Source organism: Aphelocoma coerulescens, assembly GCF_041296385.1.
Source record: "Aphelocoma coerulescens isolate FSJ_1873_10779 chromosome Z unlocalized genomic scaffold, UR_Acoe_1.0 ChrZ, whole genome shotgun sequence".
NCBI lineage: Eukaryota > Metazoa > Chordata > Aves > Passeriformes > Corvidae > Aphelocoma > Aphelocoma coerulescens.
Window position 1 is genome coordinate 34,933,431 of NW_027184085.1, and position 24,678 is coordinate 34,958,108.

At 37.0% G+C, this 24,678-nt stretch overlaps 1 long non-coding RNA gene across 1 annotated transcript in view; it reads left to right on the forward strand.

The window, feature by feature from the left end:
• The first annotated feature begins 75 nt into the window (after positions 1–75).
• LOC138103390 (uncharacterized) overlaps positions 76–24,678 on the forward strand; it is a 25,239-nt gene continuing 636 nt past the window's right edge. Inside the window, exons 1-5 of the long non-coding RNA XR_011147712.1 lie at positions 76–272; positions 1,976–2,460; positions 3,644–3,718; positions 24,083–24,243; positions 24,626–24,678. The exon at positions 24,626–24,678 is cut by the window's right edge and continues 636 nt beyond it. This is a non-coding gene — a long non-coding RNA (uncharacterized lncRNA). The remainder of the gene's footprint in view (positions 273–1,975; positions 2,461–3,643; positions 3,719–24,082; positions 24,244–24,625) is intronic.

Consider the following 24,678-nt stretch of genomic DNA (forward strand, 5'->3'; position numbering starts at 1 on the left):
CCCGCCCTGCCCGCCGCGGGCGCTGACGTCAGCCCGTGCCGCAAGGGCCGGCGCGGAGCTCCGCGGAGTGGCCGCACCGCGGAAGGGCGCGGGACGCGCCTCCTGCACCGCGCGGGGCGCCGGGCCCTGGCGAGCGGCCGGTTGCGTGTGACAAGAATTCCTGAACCAAGTACCCAGACCCGCCCGACGCAGGGGCTCAAAGCAACAGGCACCGGTTGGTGGCTGCTGCGGGCCCTTGGGCGGCGATGTCTCAGTTTCCCATTTCAAGTTTGGTAAGACTCATTAATGGAAAGCTCGAGGGCACTGGGGTCTGAGGCAGTGACCGTTTCGGGGTCCCCTTCCCGTGTTGGCAAAAGGTCTGGAGGGAACCAAGCGGTGGGTTCAAATTGCAAAAGGGTGGGTTAGATTAGATGTTAGGAAAAAAACTGTTCTGAGAGTGGGGAGACACTGGAACAGGTTACCCAGGGAAGTTGCAGATGCCCCTTCGTTGGAGGGGTTCAAAACCAGTTTGGATGGGGCTCTGAGCAAGCTGGTTTAGTGGAAGGTGTCCCTGCCCATGGCTGGGGGGTTGGAACTAGATGTTCTTTGAGGTCCCTTCCCTCAAATTGTTCTATGATTCTATGATTCTGTGTTTCACAGTCAAGCCTCAATAAGCCCTGCCCTGTACCTCAGACCTAGGATCCTTTCTAAATATATTGCCCATGGTCACATATTATGTATATATTCAATTGAACAGCTCCCAGTGGAGCCTCCTAGGCTAGAGTCCACTTTGTAGAAAAATAAAGAGAAGTGTCGAAGAATTTGAGTCCAGGACAATAGAAGTCAATGGGAGGTCATGCAATGAGTGTAGACTAAACCAGAAAATGAACTGTAGGGTTTGCAGCATCTCCAGTGCTCTCACACCACTAGTATTCACCAGTGAGAGGCTTTTTCCACTCTAACTAACCTGGATAGTGCAGATTTATTATTTCGATCAGGTTGTGCCTCACTGAGGAGTGAGTGATAACTAATCGTTAATAAATTCAGTGCTATGTGATCTGGGATTTTTCTCTTGTGTATTTTTTTGCAGCTCATTGAAGATATTACTGTAAGAGCTAAAAGCTCTTGCTTCCTTATTAACAAACTTTTTCTGACAATTGTAATTTAGTCTCATTTGATTTGTTAATTTTTCCATGATATCTTGCAGTCCTGGTACTGTGTTTCCTGCCATAATCAATCTGCTCTGCCTAGTCATATGTTCCAGTTGGAAATTGTTCTGGGGAACAAAAAAATAAACCTTAATCTGTATCATAACCATCTAAAACTGAAGGGTAAATCTTCATTAAAATATTTGTGTAGACAAATTACATGAAGCAAACTACTCTAAATGACAGTGTTCTACAGGAAAAAGATAATTCTGTTACATTTACTGGAACATTTATTCTTCTGAAATGCATTTGTGTGTTTGTACATTAATGTGTTTCAGGACTCTGTCTGATTTTGGATTTTCTGGTTGCTGTTCTAGAGAAAAGTATGTCTCCTGAAAGATTACAGGTTTTGCACAACATACTCTCATACTTGTAACTTGAAGTATTACAATACAGAAATTGCTGTGTAACTTGGTATGCAGAGTTGAGGTCTACTGGGAATGTATTGCCAAGTAAGAAAACAATATGCCCTGCACCAAAAAAGGGAGTAAAGTATATATTTCACTTCAGTAAAGTCTGCAAAACAACTAAAATTAAAAGATCCAGCTAACTACATGAGTTAAACTGAAGTTTTGAAAATTGGTGCTTAAAAGAGTCATTTTTGATGCATACGTATTAAAAAAGAAAAAAAAAAGAAAACAGAACAGCAAGTAGTTGAAGAATAAAAAAGCTGAATTTGCTAAACAGGCAGCAAAGTTCTTATGCCTCATACCAAAAAGTACACTTACTCTCATACACTGTAAATAAAATGTGTTGACTAATTACTTCTTTGTACATCCACTGAATAGATCTGTGCATGTAAATATATCTCTACATTGTGGTATCCGAGTGGTCCTTCACTGAATCTAGAAGAACCAGGGGTCTCCATCTTGGATTTCCAGAGAAGGCCTCAGTACAGCTGCATTGAAAACAAAATAGAGTGCACCTGAGCTCCCTGAAAACATTAGCACTAGATAGCTTTTGAAACTGCTTTATAAGTAACTTGTTTGCCTCCATAATTATTGTATGAGTTAGATATTGACTAATTAATTATTTATATCCTATTGTGCAAAACCATGGACAGAGTACCAATCTTTGTATCTTTGTATCTGTTTAATATTTAATAGAAATTCCTAAGACTTACTCTCCTCTTTTATACCCCACTTGTAGCCACTAATTTGCTTCCACTTTGCTGAAGCTTAAATTAGAGATGAATCTGGACACAGATTATTTTTTATCCTTTTTCCTAAAGTAGGTAAAACCAGTTTGCAGTCATCCAGAAGCTCTTCCTAAGGTGTGTTCTTTATTTGATGCATGTAACTTACCTCCTTATGAAGTCAGTGGGAATCATGTATGTGTCCCAAAGTGAGAATTTGCTCAATATCTCATTCATAGAATGAAATTACTGAAAAATAGGCTTGTTGAACAGTACTTGTTTATAAGCACTTTTGCAATACCTCTTGTCACATTGAAGAGATTTAGCCTGTGAACTGAAAGTTCTGCTTTGTATGTCTTTGTTATTTTGAAAATGTAAACACAACTAATGTCATACTTCTTCAGAGTATGGTTTGGGAATGAATGCTTCTCTATTCACATGGCAAAGGAAAAGTTCATTTTTTAGTTTCAGCCATTATTCAAGCATGTGTGAAAATATGATTACTTTGCTGTGTCTTTTTACTGTGTCCTAAAAACCCCTGTAACTCTAGTAATGATGATCAATGTCTTACACTTCAGGTTCTTCTAAAACTCCTCTCATTTTCACTGTGGCCACTTTGCATGATATAGAAACTATCCTAGTGAAACCTTATATCCTCATATATACTGTGTGCTACCAAATAATACAGACTTTTGTGATATTCCATAGTTTCTGTGGTTCATATCCATTTTATTTATTCTTCAGGCATACGGTTCAGATCATTCTATTCCATATAATGGAGAAGCAAACCCAGTGATTACATGTTCAGTTCTGAGAACAACTCAGAACTGAACTCTGTAACTCATCTTTACAGTTTAGCAAGGAAATAGAAGAGCTGTCATGATACAGCTATCCAGTAGTACAGCATTTCTATCAAAATTGTTTTTATGATAAACACTTCAATAATGTATTAACATTTTCGTGTTAAATAAGGCTGATGTTCCTATTGCAAGACTTTTTATGCTACCACAGTAAGAATAAATAGTTTCTGCTCATGGAATGAGAATATAACATAATCATTTCAATAAAAGAACAGGAGAAGTTCACAGCTCTCAGCTCTTGTAAGAGGATATTATTTAAAAATTTGAAAGGAAAAAGGTAATTTCACAAGTTACTGGAAGAATAATTCTCCAGACAGCCACCCAAAGAAAGAAAAAAGAACAAAACTGTGTGTAGCAGCAGTAGGCTCAGAGTCATTGGCTTTGGCACTCAAACCATTTTACTTTCAGAGTCTCTATGTTTTCCATGTACATCTATGAAAGCTACAGCTTTTTTCTTACAGAGTTTTACCAACAGGACGTGTCCTTAGGAGTACCAGTTATCCAGTTTTCTGTATCAAGCATCTTCACTTCCTATGGTTAGTATTTCCAGTTTTTCATGTTTCAGTTACACTCGTCCCAGAATCATAGAATTGTTTAGGTTGGAAAAGACCCCTGAGATCATCAGGTCCATCCGTTAATCCAGCACCAGTGTTCACCACTAAACCATGTCTCTAAATGCCATGTCTAACAAGTCTTTTCTCCAGATTAAACAGCCCCAACTCCCTCAGCCACTCCTCATAGGGATCATGCTTCAGACCCTTCACTGGCTCTGTTGCCCTTCTCTGGACACGCTCCAGCACCTCAATGTCTTTCCTGTATTAAATGAGGGGCCCAACCCTAGATACAGAATTTGAAGTGAGGCCTCACCAGAGTACAGGGGCGTGACCCCTTTGCTAGTCCTGCTGGCCACACTGTTGCTGACACAGGCCAGGATGCTCTTGGCCTTCTTAGCTACCTAGGCACAGCTGGCTCATGTTTAGCTGCTGCCAACCGATAGCCTCAGGTCCTTTTCTGCTGAGCATCTTTCCAGCCACTCTGCCTCCTGTCTGTAACATTGTTGCACGGGCTTTTTGTGACCAAGGACAGGACCTGGAACTTTGCCTTATTGAGCCTCATACCACTGGCCTTAACCCATCAATCCAGCCTGTCTAGATCCCTCTGTAGAGTCTCCCTGCCCTCCAGCAGATCAACATTCCCACCCAGCTTGGAGTCATCTGCCAACTGACTGAGGGAGCGCTCAGTCAACCCCTCACCCAAATCATTGATAAATATATTAAATGGAACTGGCCCCACTACTGAGCCCTGGGGAACACTACTTGTGACTGGTTGCCAGTCACCCTATAAAGACAGACAAAAAGAAACCATTTCAAATATCAGAAGACTCTTCTCCAAACATGAAGACTGTCCATCAATAATGCATAAGACCTCTATGCTGTAAATGCCTCCTGTCTTTTAGTGAAAATGAGCATGAAAGTAGAGGCAATGAACTCACTGTCCCTTTTGGACTTTGGTTTTCCCAATGTAAACCAAATCCTATTAAGAAATTGTGTTCTCCAAGGGATTATTTTCATTTGTAATCAAATGTGAAACTTTATAACCGGCCCAATTGCTTTTGAGGAATATTAGGTATAGAAAAATGAAACTGCCACTGCTTTTTCTGAGGGGTAAAGGAAGAGAAAGAAGCCATGCTTGGTTAGGAGATGACTCCTAAAGGTCTGATACATATTTTGTTGAGGTTTTCAAAGACCAAATGCATTGATCGTATTTTAGTTGTGAATAGCACATAATTCCTGTATTACAATAATTGTCTGTTCTGTTCCTCCATTCAAAACTGAATAAGATACCAGATTGTGCATTTTTGAGCCAAGGCTAGCTAGTAATTCAAAGCCAAAAGGCCATATTGAATCAATACCAAATGTACTTGGAGGTACTGCAAACAATGGATGATTGAATAGCTTTCTGTGTGGGAAAGTACAGGCTGAAGGTGGACAATAGAACTGCAGGTTTAGTCCCCTCTAAAAGTTGTTTAGACTACAACTTGTACCAAATAAGCATGAAATTAAGTTTAGAAGCCAGAATCCAGATTCATTTCCCATCAGTACTATGTCCATGGACACCAACTTCCCAGGTTGTTCATCAAATTTCAACACAGCTGTAGTCTGCACAGCTGTACAGGTTATTATAGAAGTTAACCTTCTGTGCTGCTGCCTCTTTCTTACACCATGTATGCTGATAATTTAGGCAAATTGCATGTGCCATGTGAATACATCCCCAGCTGTACAAATGATCAGTTTACTAGGTGAGAGAGTATGTTATTTCACTAGCACAGCCTCAGTACAGGCTACTTGTGTGAAGTTGGTCCCAGGTCAAAGAAGTAATTCTGGTAGATGGCTCAGTTTAAGCTATTACCAAATCTCCTGTCTCCTCCTCACCTGGAAATTAATTGAAGGAAATTTATTCCCATTATACTGCCATATACTATTAGTATTTAAACTAGGCAAAAAGTATATTTTCAAGGGACGGTAATCTCTGTAAAGGAGTGGGTAAGGGCTTAAGATATTTGACTTAAATCATTAACACGGTTTGGTTCCCATGTGCATGGGTCAAAGTCCTCAAGGGTTTTAGGCTGCAGTGAGCACAAGGCATTTCCAAGTTAACTATAAGAAAATTAGAGTAAACAGTACATAAAACTTCTGCTTTATAGACTACCATTGATCAACTGCATATAGTGTGTTTATTGTTTTTGCATTTGGAGATGTTTATAAGAAGTCCACAAGGGAACATTCTTACAGCTATTGGTTTGAATACAGATATAAAGGAAATAAGAGTGAAAACCAGATTCCAAATTATAGCAAATACCGTGAAGAGAATATTGGCTCTGTGGTAATAATTGTGAAATATATTACACTGAATAATATAGTGGTTACTATTTGAAAACCAAAAAGTAGTAGAAGAACTTCTCATTTGCAAGTTGACCAGAATATGCAACTGTTCATCATAGACCAGCTAAAAGTAATTTGTAAGGTAGAAATTACTTAATTAATAGAATACCATACTATGATTTTTAGACAGGTCTTCTCATTCCACAGACAAGTAACATAGCTAACTACAGTTACATTCCTAAAAAAATACCATATTACATTGAATACAGTTCTTACCTTGACCTTTGAAATTCATACATACTCAACAAATTCATAGGACCTTTGCTTTGCAGACAATACTGAATACTTAGTAGATACGCTGATAATAAAATTAAGGCTTGTGAATGGTCAGTTTTTTTATCCTGCCCACAACAGGGGGATTGGAACATGATAATCTTTAGGGCTCCTTCCAACGCAGGCCATTCTTTGATTATACAATACTATGAAGGTCCCAAATACAAGTAAGAGTATTCTATGAGATTAATAAAGAACAATAAAGAGCATTCCATCATCGACATCCCTGTGCTTTAAATGGAGGAGGATATTTAAAGGGGGGGGGGGGGAGAGGGGAAGGAGTAGAATTACCTCTAATTTACTTTTATTTTTTTCTTTAAAAGAAGTAGAGTTATTTTAATTACCTGTAAATGCAACAGTAGAATTACAAAACTTATAGTGATCTGAAGGTGCAAGTGAGGGGAATTCATGTATAGGTAATCTTAGTTAGGACAAAAAAAATAGGTTATGGCAGAAGACCCTAGAACTTGCAACACACAGTCTTTCCTTTAAGTCTGAATTATGGTTGCTGATTCTGTATACCTATCCTAGTTTTGGCCAGGACCCAGAGGTTGTTGTATACCACCCCATGCCTTTGCTTGCTCAGTTGGGAGAGCTGAGACTCTTAATCCCCAGACTGTGGGTTGGAGCCCCACACTGGGCAGCAATGTCATGGTTTAGGAATGGTATTCCCTAATTCAGTGTCTGCACCAAGACTGTCCAAAACCAAATGCCATTCTCTTGCTCCCCCTTTCCTTCCCCCTTTCCACTAAGGCAGGATGGAGTTGAGAATTGGAGGCACAAATAGTGAAGATCATGCCTTGAGATAAGACCAATTTATTGGAAACAGCAGTGAGGTAAGAAACATCAACAATATTAATACCAGAATGTATTACTTTTGTGTGGAAATGGATGAAAACATAAGTTTTGGAGTATTTTCTGTTATTCGTGGTTTATATTTTTGTGGGTTATCTTAAACCAATGGGATAAATGCCAAGGATTTGCATTTATTTTCTGTTTCAATAATGTGTGTCTTGTACTCAAGACTTTGGCTTTTCAACTAAGAATTCATATTTTAAAGACAACAGGCTTGGCCATTTATGATCATTAGTGTCACCACTAAGAAAAGATTCATGTTGGTCTTATTTATTAAGGCAATCAAAATGTACTGTTATGTTCCTAATTACGATATTTATTCAAACTCCCCTACTTACCCACAGTACGAATACAGTGCAGACAGCTGTTGTAGAGCTTCCCTATGCAGCTCTGGAAATGAGTTTTTCTTTCAACTAAGGACACTCCTATTCTCATAGAGAAAGAGTAGAATAAATGTGGATCTTTGCACTGAGGCAAACACTGGTGTTGGATGCGTGAAGTTGTGTTAAGGATAAGAGCTGCTGAAGCAGTGTCTAACAACTGTGGTAGATCATAAAATGTTCTGTTCAAACTTCTCCTTCTGGACAACTATATAATTACAAAAATAAAAGATTAAAAACAGTCAAGCAAACAAAACTTTGTCACTTTTACTGTAAATTGCCCACAAGGAAAAAAAAAGGAGATTTTAAAATACAAAAGAGTATTTTCATTATTTCTTTCCTTTTAGAAGATAAAGAACACTAGTATAAGAATCTACAAACAGATTTGATAGCAAAAAGACATCCCCTGAGAGCTGAAATAAAAGGCTTGCTTCACTGTTATGCAGCACAGTACGCAAACTGTAGGACTGGCGCTGTCATGAAGTTTATCACAAAAAATATCAAAAAACAAATATGAATATATGAAAATTATATTAAGAGCATCTATTTAGAATATTTAAAAAAATCTTTACATTAATTCAGTGCCTATTGACTGAGTGCTTTTTGCTGAAATATGAGCAGTGTGTTTATTAAGTCAATATTACTGCTTTCAACCACTGTTAAGCAGAGACCACTAACACAGATAAAAAGATAGTATACTGCTCTCTTCATATGAAGCCCACCTTTCCAAAACCAAGGATGATCTTTTTCAGCAACTGCAACCTAGTACAGATTATCAGTATTATCTGCTCCTTTTGTTTTTAGGAAATACAATTTGAATATGCTTTTTCAAAACCAATTCCAGAAAAAACACAGTTAAAAGACACCATTAAGGTCTTGGTAAACAATCTTATTGTTGTTTTAAAAGATTAATGATGTAACTATCCCAAAACCCTTTAAAAATATAAAACATTGTTTAGGCCACTTTCCTGAGGGGAATATGTAGCTGTGAATTGACATACCATTAGTGATATTTTCTGATGGATAGAATACATTTTGCTGACAATGTTGGTCTGTGCTTTTATGTTCATTCTCCTCTGGATTATCTCTCTGTATGGATGTTTATTTGCTTCAGGAAAGAGGGAGACAATTCAGGATGCTCTTATGACATGCCATCTCCCACTCTAAGCCATAAACTCAGATACAGTGAAATACGTTGGTTATTGGAAATAGAGATTGATATTTCTATCCTCTATTCAGAAACAGAGGATAAGGAAGCAAACTTTGATTAGTGAGTCAATACAAATCTGTGGTGGGATAAGATTGCCCTCATTTTTTGTGGAAGTAAGAAAAGAGAAGTTAAGTAACTAAGGGGATTATGAAGGAGGGAGTAAAACAGTACTTAGGATCCTCCATACCCTCACTCCTAGTGTGTATAATAAAAGTAGAGTGAAAGTTCAGATTAGAAGTTGCTCCCTTCCCATCTGCTAACTGTATATAAACAGTGCCTTCATAGTCACAAGATAGTTGCAATCATAAAGTTAACGTGCAAGACAGTTAAATATATACCTCAATAGGCTTTTCTGAGTGCTGTGTTCAATCTATTTACCTACTCAGTGAGCAATTCCATTCACTTTAGTAGGAACATTTTTTGTAAGAAGTATTTACAGCCTGGAGAAAACTGTAAAATGCATGTAAATCAAATTTTTTAAAATGGCAGTAATTACAGTAGCGTGTGGAGCCAACACTGAGCCTAAAAAGAATCTTGGTGGCAAATTGCACTGTTGTAGAATAAATAACCACTAAGAGTGACATGTATGGGAGGAATATACTAATCAGTGCATGAGGATTTCAGAACTAATTAATCTTTGAATTAAGAAGCATAAGCAGAATAAACACTTATACTTTTATCATGAGCCCTGAATATGATAGTATTTATGCTTCTGCATAGATATCCCTTCTACTCTAAGAAGGGAAAACTATGTTTTATATTACTTTTCTTTTCCCCCCTGAATGGGGGAGAATTGTGTTCTATCACCTGAAGGTGAAATGACTCACCATGACAAAATGGCAGTGCTTCCTCAACAATGATTTACCTTTTTTTTTTTTTTTTAATGGAAGGAGAATGACTGCATCTCCTACAGTCATGAAAAGGTTCTCCACCCAAATTACCATGGGCAGGATTTCCTCCTTACCTATCTTCATTTTCTCTTCAACCCTGAAAATTGTCTAATCCACAAGTACTTCACTTCTATAGAGCAACAAGGAAAAGAATGCAGGACTAACCAAATGCTCATTTTCAACTGAGTTCAAAGATATTGTAGTGCTTCATGACAGCCACAATTCCTGGTTTTGGAATTAAACTAGAACTTGGTATTGGGTATTGTATCTTCCTCATAGTCAAAATTTAGTTATATATGCTGATTTCCTTTGTTAGCATAATTCTATCTCATGTTTATGGGTTTATATTTGCATGACACTATTAAAAGAGTGCTAGAAATTGCTCCTTTGTATTTATAGTGATTACAGCTCTTGATAAGTAATTCCTTTGAGATCCTTTCCTTGGGCAGTACATAGGTAATCTAATTGTACATTTCAGTAGTCGCTTAACTTCTTCAAGAGCTCATATTTATCCAGAACATATGGAATTGTTGAGGAGAAAAGATATTTGAACTGTGTTATTACAGACAGAAAAATGGGATTTTGTTTTACAGCCCAAAGCTTCTGTAAGCAGAATCAGAGAAAGGTAATTCTTGGAAGACAGCACGCAGGCACCCTCGTGCCTCTCATTGCTTACAGTCCAAAAGCTTCCTATAGGAAAGTAACTGTAATCTGAGTAAAAGTAAACTAAGTCAAACTGATCATCTTATAAGGGCAAAACTTCTTTGAAGCTGCTCAACTTTGCATTAGCTCAGCAACTGTTTTCTGAGGTCCATTTACTGAATTAGTATTATTTGCTTCAAATAGAACAGAGTATAGAAGAAAGAATACACTGTTGGTTTATATAGCAAATTCTCAAGATAACCAGGCATTATTTGCTTGGTGGGAAACTGACCTATCTGCTTTTCTGGCTAGACTGTACTTCTACTTCTCCTCTAGGTCTCCTTCAGATGGGTAAGTCCAAGGTAGGGATGAAGGATAACAGCCTAGGGAATCTGTCTATATAGAATTGGTTTCTACCTTGGAGAGCCAATTAAACATAAACTGCCTTGGGCTTTTAAGCATCTTCAGAATGCCAAAGCCAATGTCTCATTTCATATCTTAATTTATTTCTTTAATACCCAACAAGAATATTTTTGTTTACATAGAACAGGTGTTATTTCTGTAAATGATAGCTGTTTAGAAATTATTCTGATTTAACTGACAATAACCAATTTTAACACTTGGTGATTTGTGCCTCTTGCTAGTATCATAGATAACAGTAGTCACCAAAAAATAAAAACCATTATCTGGCAGATGTTACCCTTTTTTCCCTTACATGCACTGAGCTCTGACAAAAGGTTATCTCATTTCCTTTTGTTGGCTTTAATACATGAGTACCAACACTGTCTCAAACACTTTGTAAGGCTCAGCTGTCACAAGCACACAAACACTAACATTTATCTCAGTCCATTGAATACATATGTTAGGTCAAGCACATCTTTTTAAGTTACTTGAACAAGGGCCTCAATTCCCAGTATTGTTTAATGAAGTTACCTTTCCCCTTTTATTTAAAAATATTGATCAAATCTGTGATATTATGTCAAAACATCCAGCTAATGTGTTTATCTCTTCCTTTTGATATAATAAAATAATAATGGTAGTAGCAGTGATAATTATTATTTCCACCATATAAAAATTGTACCATACTTATCTAAGTTCGTTGTGTCATTTGACTGTAATTCTCCTTCCTTTGAAATACAAGAAAAACATCAGTTGGTATTTTTGAATGATCCATGCTATATTCATGTTTTTGTCTCAAGATTTCCCAAAGTAGGAGTAACAATGCCATACATGATGGAAGTCCATGTAAATACATGAGAAGCATATTTGTCTCAGAAATACGTCAAGTGTTAGCAATGAAATAATGTTTCTGTGGATGAATTCGGGGTAGTAGACTGAAGGACTCATTGTCTCTTCAGCTGAAGGACATGCTACTTGTCTATATCTTCCCACTCTAGTGGCACACAGCATCATAGACCTTAGAGATACACAAGCAGTTTCATGGGATTCTGCTGTGGCCACCAGTGGATTAATTAACAAAAGTGATGAAAGTTAATTTCTGCTTCAAGGCTTAAAAGGAGGGCTGAGATTTTGATTGAAAGATTAAAATAAGTGTCCTTCATACTAATTTTAACCTTCAAAATGAGTTAGCATTGACTTCTCTGTTGGAAGTCTCATCTAGTAACCTCTGATAGAAGACAAGCAATTCTGTCTGACTCCCAGCAACTATTGGAAACAAATTATGATATAAACATGAATAACCAGAGTAGAACTAGATAAAATGGAAACTCTAAGGTATTTAAGTAAATTGAACTGAGACAAACTGAGAAAACCAGTCAGCTCACGTGTATTTATAGACAGCTAAAAAATTACAGTAAGAATACTTATCTGAATGCCCTTCTCTATATTTGAGTTCCGTGTGTCTGTGATCACACTAATAGCATGTTGGAGCTGCATCTATGGTTTACAATTGGATAGTAATGGGAACTTTACCACTGATTTCTGCTAGAACGTCTTCCAGCCTATGCTGGATTTTGGTAGCAAGGGGACTGTGTTTTTTCTGTGAAAGATTCCAGAAGCTTGTTCCATGTCTGACAGAGCCAGTTCCAGCTGGCTCAAAGAGCCAAGCCCATAAGTGATGGTAGTTGTGCCTCTGGGATAACCCGTATAAGAAGGAAGGAAAAAATGTGGTGCAAAAAAACCCCAAAAAGGAGCCAAAAGAAAAGACTGAGAATATGTGAAAGAAACAGCCCTTCAGACATGGAGGTGAGTGGAGGAGTGGGGCTAGGAAGTTGTCCAGGCGCCTTTGCTCTGTGCTTGGAAGCAGAGATTTCCGTGCAGCCCGTGGTGCAGCGCATGGTGAGGCAGCTGTGCCCCTGCAGCCCATGGAGGTCCATGGGAGAGCAGAGATCCTCCTGCAGGCCGTGGAAGACACCACAGTGGAGCAGGTGACTGCCTGAAGGAGGCTGTGGCTGCTGACTCACACTATGGATCCATGCTGGAGCAGTCTGTCCCTAAAGGACTGCATCCTGTGGAAGGGACCCACACTGGAGCAGTCTCCAGTGGGAGGACCCCCTGCTAGAGCAGGGGAAGAGCATGAGGAGGAAGGAGCAGCAAAAATAGTGTGTGATGAACTGACCACAACCCCCATTCCCTTAGGTTTATTTCTCATTACTGTACTCTGATTTGATTGGCAATAAGTTAAATTAGTTCCTCTTAATATAGTCAGTTTTGGTGAATGATCTTTTTCTGTCCTTCTCTTGACCCACAATCCTTTAATTGTATTTTGTCTCCCCCTGCCCAGCTGAGGAGAGGAGGGATACAGCAACTCTGGTTAGCACCTGGTGTCCAGGCAGGGTCAACCCACTGCGCAGCTATAAGCATCAGCGTAATAAGAAATTACCAGCCCAAACGAAATCACATTGACGAGTCTACAGTCAAAATATGTTTCTTCTTATGTACTTAATTTCATCTGTATTTCAATAGCACAACCTGAGAGGAGGAAATAAATTAGAAGTTCTTTCTACTTATCTCATAGACACACACAAAAAGAAAAGGGAAGAATAAACCTGCTTACATCTTCCAAACTTTACAAAATTTTTCCAGCAGGAGCCTATGCTGTCAGTTCCTCTGTGTTTAAAGCTAACCAAATTACAACATGAAAACATGAAAAATCTCTCCTCTGAATCTGTTTATATCCCATCATAAGTATTGTGTATTTCCACTATATATGCAAGTGCTGTTCATACGTAATGAATATCAGTTTGGAGATGTGCAGATACTGATTGCTTTGAGCAGAAAAGAACAGCAGAAAGCTCTACTCTCAAGTCTATAGCTTTAATATAGCAGATACATAGGCAGATATGTAGCAGATACAATAGGAATTTCTGAAGGTCTTGTAAAGCATCAGTGTAGTTCAGTGAGGTATTAAGTGCAGAAAAAGTTGTGCTGTAATAGGAAACAAAGAACAGTTTGTTCTCAGGGCTATCTCATGCAGGATGTTCATGAAAGGAGACACTCTAGCATCATTCTACTAACCTGATTCATGTTCTTAATGTCCCATTGCCTTTGAAATGTTAACAGCCTGAAAGGCGTTTTTTTATTATTTGAGGGGTGATTTGAAGTGATGTTGGGAAAGGAGGATAGTATGTGTGTGTGCTTGAGACAAGGGGAGAAAAGTTCAAAGCTAAGACTAGATGAAGCCTAGCCCAGTAGAGTTTTAGAAGTCCAAAAGGTGCTGGAATTAAAAATTATTATAAACTACAGCCACCATGTTTTCACATGAAAAAATGTAGTCTTATGCTCCTAGTGAGCTAAAAAGAAGTGAATGTAACAGTTGCTTTTTAAACTGGAATTCAGTGATGGCACAGATCTTTTCCAACTCAGCAGTAAAAAAGATATATATATATAAACAAATTTATACCAGGAATTCCTTCTTTCCTTAATGTGTCCTATGAGCTATGGGTTTATGTGGGAAAGAGACCTGTTCTTACACCAGTCTTCCAGTTAACCTGCACCAGCTACAGTACTCCAACTCTGAAAACACAAAGTCCTGTAATGATGCCATGTGCACACATTGTCATGCAGCCCAAACAGGTGTCCTTTGCCCAGAAATTACCATATCAAGTTTTGTCATAAGCTAAATGTTCTGCTTATTAAACATCTAACTCTTCCACAAGTACTCAGCCTCAATGATAGCTAGAGGCAGGGCTTTTCCATGTGAATTGTGTCAAATTTAAGAAATTCCTACTTTCAAAAATGCTTCCATTTAACATTCATAGCTTTCTAGAGGTAGAACCTTATAGTAGTTTGCCAGGTGGAGAAGGGTCTGTATCTTGAAAACATTCTTACAATAAAAAACTATCAAATGGGCCTGCTGGAATCAGCAACAGGAATCTGCAATAACGTCTTGATGAAGTATGTACCTATGAAAATATACTTGCATTTGTGCATAGCTACAGCTGCACGGTTTGCTGCTCTGTTTTTTTGTAACATTCATTTCCTTAATGTTAGAGGTAAGATGTATCATTTACAGGCTAGAGCACTAATTTCTTCCAACAAAGTTTTAAAAATCTATTATATCCTTCAAGCATTTCCCAAAATTAAGATGTTTTTTAAAATCCCAAGCTTCCTGTTTCTTCAAAGCATTGTTTGGATTTAATAATGTCCCTTCTGGGAGCTGCAGCTTTGCTTTATAATGCTGTCCTTTCCTCTCACTGCAACCAGTATTCTGTCTGCTGAACTCTTTGCACTCCTCTTACATTTGCGCAGAAAAAAATAGAGATATTTCTTTGTTAATTGGCATATTAAAAATGTATGGTGCACTAGGATGTTTAATATTTAAACACAGTGTTTAATGTTTTCTATTGCCATTTTTTTCCTGAAAAAAGAAACAAATGTCATAGGGAACGCTGTCCTTTTCCAGACAATTAGAGATCTTATTTTGAGTTAGCATTCAGGATAGAGAACATCATTACTCCAACATCAGTAAACATTTTTTAAAAGTTTAAGATCACACTACATTTTGATTCCCAAGACAGCTAGCCTTGATACACTACAGTACTGTAAATCAATCTGGTTTTTTTACTTTTTCATTTCTTCTGAGGACTGCTGCTGACATATTGGTAGAGGATTACCAATCAAATACCTGAAGGGACTCTCTATTACCTGAAGGGAGCCTACAAGAAAGCTGAAGAAGGACTCTTTACAAGAGCATGGAGTGATTGGACATGGGGCAATAGCTTCAAAAGGAAACACAGAAGATAAGATTAGATTAGATTAGATAAAGAAAAGCTTATTTACTGTGAGTGTGGTCAGGCACTGGCACAGGTTGCCCAGAGAAGTTGTGGATGCTCCATCCCTGAAAATGTTCAAGGCCAGGTTGGATGGAGCTCTGAGCAACCTGTCTAGAGAAAGTTGTTCCTGCTCATGGCAGTTGGGTTGGAAGGAGATGATCTTTAAGGTCCCTTCCAACTCAAGCCATTCTTTGATTCTATGATATACACCATTAACATTAGACTCGAAATGATTTTATTCAGGGAACTTTCCATTTCCTAGTTAATCTGTTAAATACTTTCCACCCAAAGCTTTGAGTCTACGAAGCACTAAATTCCTGGTGAGGCAGCTAAATACGAAATCAAGATTTCAATCTTCTTGCTTTGAAAGAAAAAGCAGCATGTCACAATTTAAACTGGGAGAGACCAGTGTGTAAAGCAGAACACGGGACACTTAATATTAAACCTGGGACACTTAATATTAAATATTAATTATTATTAATTAATATTAAATAATATATATAATAATATATATAATAATATATATAATTAATATTAAATATTAATTATTATTAAAATAAAATAATTATTAAAATTAATTATTAAATTAATATTAAATATTCTTCTCAACCCAGGCTACTTCTCTGTTTTTAAGCAAATCAGCTGCAGCCCACTGACTTTCATGGACCAATTTGAGACTATGTTCTCCTATCTGTGCACAGACCAAAAAATGCAAGTACAAAAAAATCATGTTACATTACTGCTCAACTTCCTAGGGACCTATAGAAGGACTGAGAAAAGTGCCTACAAAACTGTTTCATTCAAATATGGAACCACCAAGACGGAGCAATGAGGTATTAGAACAGGCCAAGACCCATAAATGTTGAATTCTTTTGTCTAATTCACCTGTGTCTCACCCAGTCCAGCAAGTGGTCTAAAGAACTTTCCTTAGCCTTTAGCCTTAGCCTTTTTCCACTTACTTGGGAGGAAGCTTACCAACCCATATTCTGTTCTTCACAGAAAGGGTGATTGGGCATTGCAGTGGGCTGCCCGGGGAGGTGGTGGAGTCATTGTCCCTGGAGATGTTTAAAAAAAGTCTGGATGTGGCACTCAGCGCCATGGTCTAGTTAAAAAGGTGGTGTTTGGTCATAGGTTGGATTTGATGGTCTCAAATGTCTTTTCCAATCTGACTCATTTTGTGATTCTTTATTATTCCAGAGGATGAGTCAGATGACCCAACTCAAATCTCTTTACTTGTCAAAGAGGTCCTCCTTTCTCTTGGCTCACCAATCTTGCTTTGCACTCCCATCACCTTTCTTAGCACTGGAAGTTCTTATTGGGGCTTTTCATTGAACCACATGAAAGCATAATTTCCATTCTCCAGGGTTTAAAAAAAAAAAAAAAAGAGTAAAGGATAAAAAAGGTTTGATTTTGGGCTTTACTCTGGCTATTTCTTCACAGAAAGCCCTTTTTTCATTTCAAATCTGTGAACCTTCTCCAAAAATGCCAGTTTTGAACTGGGAGTAACTTCTGTTGCCATTACTCTTTTGTGACATTAAATGTCCCTTCTCTTATATTCTCTTTGCAAGCCCATTAATATGAAAGAAAATCATTGAGCAGATATTTCAGCTAAACCGTAAAAGTTCCACCCTCAGAACAATCTTCAGAATTCCACTGGTGAAGAAAAGTAAATGATACTTACTTTTCAAGATTATTTTGTACTTTTACACTTAATTAGAGTCTTAGTGTGTGCAAATTAGCTCGTTTCCTGCTCACAGTCATCCTTGGAAATACGGATTGCTTAGCAGAGTTAGATTCCTGAATCTGATACGGTTATGGAAGCAAAAGCTGTTTATTTAAAATCAAAATGTGAATCAGTAGTCCAGTGACTTGGAAAGATATTTTACTTGCAGACATTATCTTAAGTAATTATTTGAAGGTTTGTAGTACCAGAAGAACTATGAGGCAACTGAAGAGGGACTACATTCTGGACTCTCCTCTTTCCAGAGAACAAAAGCTTTTTTTCCTCATTCATAACTGATTGCTGCTTTTTACCAAGAAACACTAATGTGTTGTGTTTGTTTTAGTTGGTTTTGGGTTTTTTAAAGCAAAAAAGTGTCATCTGTAAAACTTCTATTATAAAGGTAGAGAAAAATCCTGAAATAGAGATCCAAAATTTTGTTCTAAGAAGGGTCTGGCAGGAGTGCTATACAGAAACAAAGCGGTTTGTTTGATTCTGAAGCAAAATTTGTGCAAAATTAAAACAATAACTCACCAGACTTGAAATGAAATCATATGTCGTAAGCAGAGTAGTGATATATCAGATCACATTCTGTTGTTTGTCTCTTCAGGCTTCTTCTTATATTTGTCAATTATTGTTTCTCCCATGGTGTTTCTTTTTAACACACAATGTTATACACTGTTGATGACCAAGCAACGTTAGAGAAAAATTATAAAATAGCAGATGTGAATCAGTAGGCAAATGCCCTGGGAAGGAGTTTTATTTTAACATATTCAGCTGTAACATCATGAATCTAACTGCAATAGGCAGCCTCAAATTTAATAGGTAATTTTCATATCTGGCATCAGGTATTTTTGTTTTTCTCATGTTATTAAAGTGCATATAGACAGAAACATTTTGATGCTGTTTCATACCTTACTTGTGGTTCTGCACAGCCCAGTGACACAGAAGATGCTAGGCTCACTATGGTAGCCAGCCACCATCTGAAATGAAATCTGGAATATAATGGATCTGTCTTTGCCTAGTATTCACATTTAAAAGTAATTTAGTCACCTTGGTTTCACTGCATTTTAAAAAGAAGAAAAGAACCTCAACCTCACAACAGAGGAACACTTAAAAAACCTACTCTCAAAGTACCCTGTGTGTAGTCAGTTCTTGGGTAAAGGGGAAGCAGCATTCAACAGCACTAGGAGGCTCATCCATGGGCACCTCACACACTTGCTCTGTAGGCACAGCACCCATACTCCTGTCTGGTGTGGGGCTCTGACTGGACAGTTTACAGACAACTGAGTGGAGAAGTTCCAAATGTTGAATGGGAGGGGTCTAGCCCTCAATGCTCATTTTCCCCAGAAGAGGTAGCATTTTCCAAGCAGAAGAGGAAGACACCACACTAAATTTAATTTCAAACAAGGCTAGCTTAGATATGTCAAAACACATTAAAAGCAATATGATAGTTGGAATTTTAATAAGGTCCCCAACAACTCTATTTGAATATGCTCTCAAAACATCTACCCAGGTTGGTGTATATATATCTAGGTGCATTATGAGTAGTTTGCTGTGAGTACTATTGAAAATGCTTTTATTAGGAGAATTGATTGATCATACCACATGAATTAACTCAGGTTTAGAGAGAACTGAATTTTTGAAAAATGCTGCAGTGTGAATTAGAATGACAGGTATATAAACGTTCATTTATCCAAAAATACTCTTATGAAGTAATGAAAAACATATACAATTTTAGTAACTCAGTACTCAACCCTAAGCAATATATTGCACATTTGATGTAAGAAGTTACCCTTTTATCCTGTATCCAGTACCGACATGTGAATGGCCTGCTTTTAAAGACAAAAAGGACTCAAGGACACCAACCTACTGAATAAAAATACTAGTCTTTTGAAGGAACTAGTGCTGTCTCCTAAAGAAAGAATGCCCTCTACTGCTTGGTTAGAGAGCTGCTCCGTAGCGAAGGAACTCAAAACTATGTTTCATATGGACTGAAAACTTTGAAAAATACATATAACAAAAACTATTATTATTACTGTTGTTGGTGCTGTTGTTAACAACAATAATAATAATAAATTATATCTCTGAAATATTAGGAGATGGTGATATGCTTGTATAAAATCAAGTGTTCTTTAATAGCATTTCTATCTGCTCTACTGTCCGTTTTTCATGCAGACCATAGCCCAAATGTCTTACCCTAAACAAATATATAAAATCATGTTGAGTATTTTCTCCATAATACTCAAGTGCATAAATTCTTAAATGGCCAATGTCTTTACTTTCAGTAATTGTTTTGGCACGTATTTTCCTTAAACTTTATATATTTTCTGTCTGTCCTCAAACTTAATACACCCCACCTTATTAATGTATACAGTCTCCTTCAAAGACACATGTATATTGTTTTCCAAGTGGTTTGCCTTTGAAAACCAAGCAGATGAAATTCTTACATCTCTAAAACAGTCACAGCGTGGAATTTTGCAGCATGCTACCACACAGAAGTACTCTAAAGCGTCATCAAGAAACAGCAGAGACATGCATGCTGATTTGTTTTACATCTGCAGAGGAGGGGCTGATGAAAGCTATTCCAGAAACTTACCTCAGATCTGATTCTGTTTTATATCAAAGTTATTCCTAAGGAAACCCTGTATTTTCTTAATGCAGTAGAAAATTTTCTGAAGTGGGCCTTAAACAGTCACCAGCTAGGACCTCCAGCAGCATCTATTCATCTTTTCCTGCCATTTTTCCACTTATTTATTTGGCTGTCCAAGTAAGTAAAGAGGAAGTCTAGGGATGTTCAAAGCAGGATCATTTTTGTTTCTCTAGTAAGAGTTCTTTTGATTGTATGACACCTAAAATTACAAACTCAAAGACAGTTTAGTTCACAACTGTTTAAAAGCATACAAATTATGAACTTCTGGAATGCACAATCCTTTCTGTTTTATTCTTGATAGTACTTAACATTGCCTGCTCTCATAGCATGAGCTCTTAGGCGCTGAGGGAATTCAAAAAGTTAATGCTAATGAACCAAGGGATTGTACCCCCAGCAAACACATCTGGAACTATAGCTTTGTCTCACCTGACCCAAGACGTGGAAAAACAAATTTGCAAATTTGTGACCTTGAAATAATTTTTTTCCTGCCAGATATGAATTTGAATTTTCCTTCTTTTCCAATGTCACACTTGCAGTATCTGGAAAAACACATGGTATGGAGGAAAGATACTATTTTCTCATATGGAGAAACATAAAGGTTTAAGACCAGACTATTAAGTCAGGTAGTTCTACATTAACTGAGAGAAGCTTACAACATATACTGTAAGACAAAACATGAGAAAAGTAATTTCAGTTGAGATATTACATGGGCCAGTATTCTCCAAACACTTTCAGATCTTAAACAAGGCCACAAATTCTAGGAAAATAAATTAAATGTTTCCACTCTTCAAAAGCAAAACTATTTTTTTACTTAAAGAAAGAATGACAGGCGTGTATAATCTCGTACACACAACTTCATTCAGTTTCATTTAAAAAACAGAAAAGTCCACACTTTTGTGCCGAACACTCCAAGAACATCAAGAAGCAACAACTTATTTAGAGACATCTCAGGAATTCCCCAGCCTCCCTGTTAGAAAATTCCTTTATTTTGAGAAGGAACGAATTGCTAACTACACAAACCTTGCATCAGTGTGTTGACCAAAGTTGTTACAGTGTGTATATAAAAGGACCAACTCTCAATTCCAGACCAATTAATCATTATACATAATTTTCAACAAGCAATGGCAGATGTAGCTACCATCATAGCTATTCATGGATGCTCATACATATTTTCTGCAATTATTCTTATAGTCTAGCCATGAACTGACCTGAGTTTCAAGGACACACTTCCCTAAGACTGTGTAACAGTAACAACCACAGTAAGAATGACTACAGCAAGTGTGTACAAAAGTTTTTTATTGTTCTTCAGCTTTTCCCATTACACCCACACATGCATAACTTGGATGGATAGATGTTTGAGATAGCTTTCCTAGTAATAATAGTGTATGCGCCGAAATTTGCAAGTTTTCAGATCAACAAACACACTCAAAATTTTACAAATCAAATCATTTTTACCTTTCTGTGAGGATAAACTGAGTGTTCAATTTTCAGCAGTTATAAACAAAAATCTCATTAGTATACTGTCCAAGATAAAATGCAGCATCTCCCAAATAGAAAACAGTATCAAATACCTTTTGCTTTCTAAGAATATATACAAGCTCCGTGTGCATTTCCCCACAAATACTATCCATCTCATGCAAATATATGCATGTGTGTATATACACATACCTATGTATTTATGTATAGATGGATGAATGATTTTTCCATATTAAGAATCAAGGATTTAGCAGTATGCTGATGCAGCACTGAAATGTAAAACAAGATTTCAATGACAACAGTACTATTTTTCATTGCTGCCAGGACTAAGCTGAAAGGAAAAATTATTTCTATCCAACCTCTGTTTCCTCCTCTGCTGGATGTGTCAAGAATATCAGCTGTTCCAGAAAGGACTCTAACTCAAAAGAATCAGGCATGTTTAAGAAGCAAGATTCTTCTGTCTTCATACAAAATAATGGATTATTGAAAACATTTTATTTGGAATTAGAAAAAATATTTTTATTTCAGAATATTTTTATTATTTTGTTTTTAATTTAAATTTTCTTTTTAAGCACATCCTCCAGTACAAATGAATTGCTGCATTTCCAAAAAACTGTATCAGCAGTAATGATAAGCTAGTTTCTCTTAAAGCTGTCCTTAACCAAACATCAAAAAGTAATGAGTGATTTAGAGTAATTAAATCTAAACTAATATGATCCATAAAAGTGGAAGACCCGTAACATAAAAAGAGAGAAATTATTTTTCTGAAATCATTCAGATATGAAAGGTTGTTTATTGAATTCTTTACTAGCAGAACTACAAATTTAAAAAAATAGGACAAGACTGGCAGTAAAATTAATCAGCAGCATTATTAAAGTCACATAAAAACATACTGCATGCTTGTACATTTTGCTATCCTGGCTTAGAGAATGGGAGATAACAAACATCTTCAAATATCTGAAGGCCATAAACTCCAAAATTCAAATAATTACTTAGTATTACACAGAGAGAATAATTAAAAACAGTTAGATAGTTGTAGACAAAGTGGGAAAAGCTTCTTGACCATGAAATTTGTACAAAACTGAAACAGCTTTCTTAACAGGGAGATCTGTTGCTCGAGTAATTTGAGTTAGAATGCAAAGCACACATGAAAATGCCCTATAGGGAATGCTCTGCACTGCTTTGGCAATAAACCTAACATGTCTTTCAACTATAATTTGTATGATTTCTTGGGTTTGGATATAAAACACATGGGAACACAAGTCAAGAGTTCATGTAACTATTGTTTTTGATTGAGCTGAGTACCATATGGTGCAATACAGGCAAGTTGATGAACTGATGTAAAGTTAATGTTAAGTTACGGAGATGCATGTGTTCTTGTCAATATTTTGGCCAAAAAAACACCACCTCAACATATAGAATAATTAGATATAAAATAAATTTAGATAAAATACACTGGCAGCATCAAGGATTCTTCAAAACCTTCTTCACATATTAATCATACCCAAACCTTCTTCATATTTCCATCATTGTCAGAACTAGCCTTTGAACTATCTGTAAGGAGCTCTCTGGAGGCATGCTAGAAAAAGTCAAGTGAGGCTTCCTACACAGAGTTTGCATCCATGTTCTTGCATTAAAATACTGACTGTGCTGTGTTTTTAACCAAAATAAGCCTTCTAGTTCTCCATGGCATCTCCACAGACTCAGCTATACCACTTGGGGACTACTTCTTATTTCAGTATGTCTTCTAAAATAAGAAGAGGAAGTCAGATATCTCTAATTCTGCATTTCTTAGCTCTCCTTTTGCCTTTATTAATAAAAACAGGACACACAGCAATAATAACCTGGCAACAACTGAGTGACCTAAATGAGTGACTTAAGGCAGGCCAAGGTGTCTTTCCTTTCTGATCCTCTCTTCCTCATCAGTTATTTTTGAAAAAATCAAATGCATGTGAACCAGACAAGTGTAGGTTCATATTCCTGAGTAAATATCATTTAGTAAGGTATTAAACAGCCAAAGAGATGCATGCAGAATTTTTCAGTCTTCTGCAGCAACAATGCCATACAATGTAGTGCTTAACACAAAAAAGCACCCCACAGTATCAACATGAACAAGTTTAATATTTTCTAGTGATTAGCAAAGATCCCATCCTAGAAGAGGGCAATTTTTTCAAACAGAAAATTTTACAAAATTTTCATCTTCTTGTTTCATTTTCATATGTCTGAACTTTTATTCTGGGATAAACTAACACAATGAGAAGAGTAATTTGTTTTAAAAAGTAATTAGTTAAATTATTTTAAAAACTGCCCTTGCCACTAAATAATAAAATCCCTATTATGAATATGTTAGTACTTAGTTTGGTGCCAAACTCTGTGGAAAGAATTAAGCCCCCAAGCTTTTACAGTTTCATAAAGACATTCTACATATAGGAAATTAAACCGAAATTTATGTCACTTTTATAATGGCATCCCTTAAAACCATAACAGTTAATTAACTAATTAACAACTTAATTAACTCAGCACTTAATTTACTTACTTGAGTTCATTTAAATTCCCCAGATGAGATTTAATGAACTTCTGGAATAATTTCTGACTAACCATGTGATGTATGTTTCTCCTATCTAGGAGATATTTCATGAAACTAAATGATTTAAGACAGAGCCCAGGAGCAAGTTTTTACTTTACAGCATGCAACATTCCAGAACTTTGCAGCAGTTTACCTTCATGTAAACCTGCAGTTTGCATGTACACGGGAAGACAAAGCCCAACAGAAAGTTTCCTTTTTGGTGAGTAACCACAGGAACGTTCCAAGAATTATCAGTCTTGGATTCACTTTCAGTTTTAATACTTTTTAATAACTGGGACACTCACTTGTGAGAGTTTTTTTGAGCCAGGGATTTTACTGCGCTATCCCAGTCCAAAAGCATGAGTTTGCACAGTTCCAGCAAAATCAACATGACATACCTCAAGAGAGTCTATGTGAGGCTGCATGAGTTAGAGCTAGGACAACTTTTTTAAAGTTTTGACGTAAAGCAACATTGTTTTTACAAAACTTTTGTAACTATCCTTGAGGAAACAGAAGAAAGATTAAAGGGAGCCTAAAAAAGCAGAAATTGTACTACGTAAAGCCGTACCATTACACGTCTCTCAAACTTCTTCTTAATACAGGTTTACGAGCTGCTTGCACATGATGTGCGAGCTGGGAAGAAGCGTACGCCCCG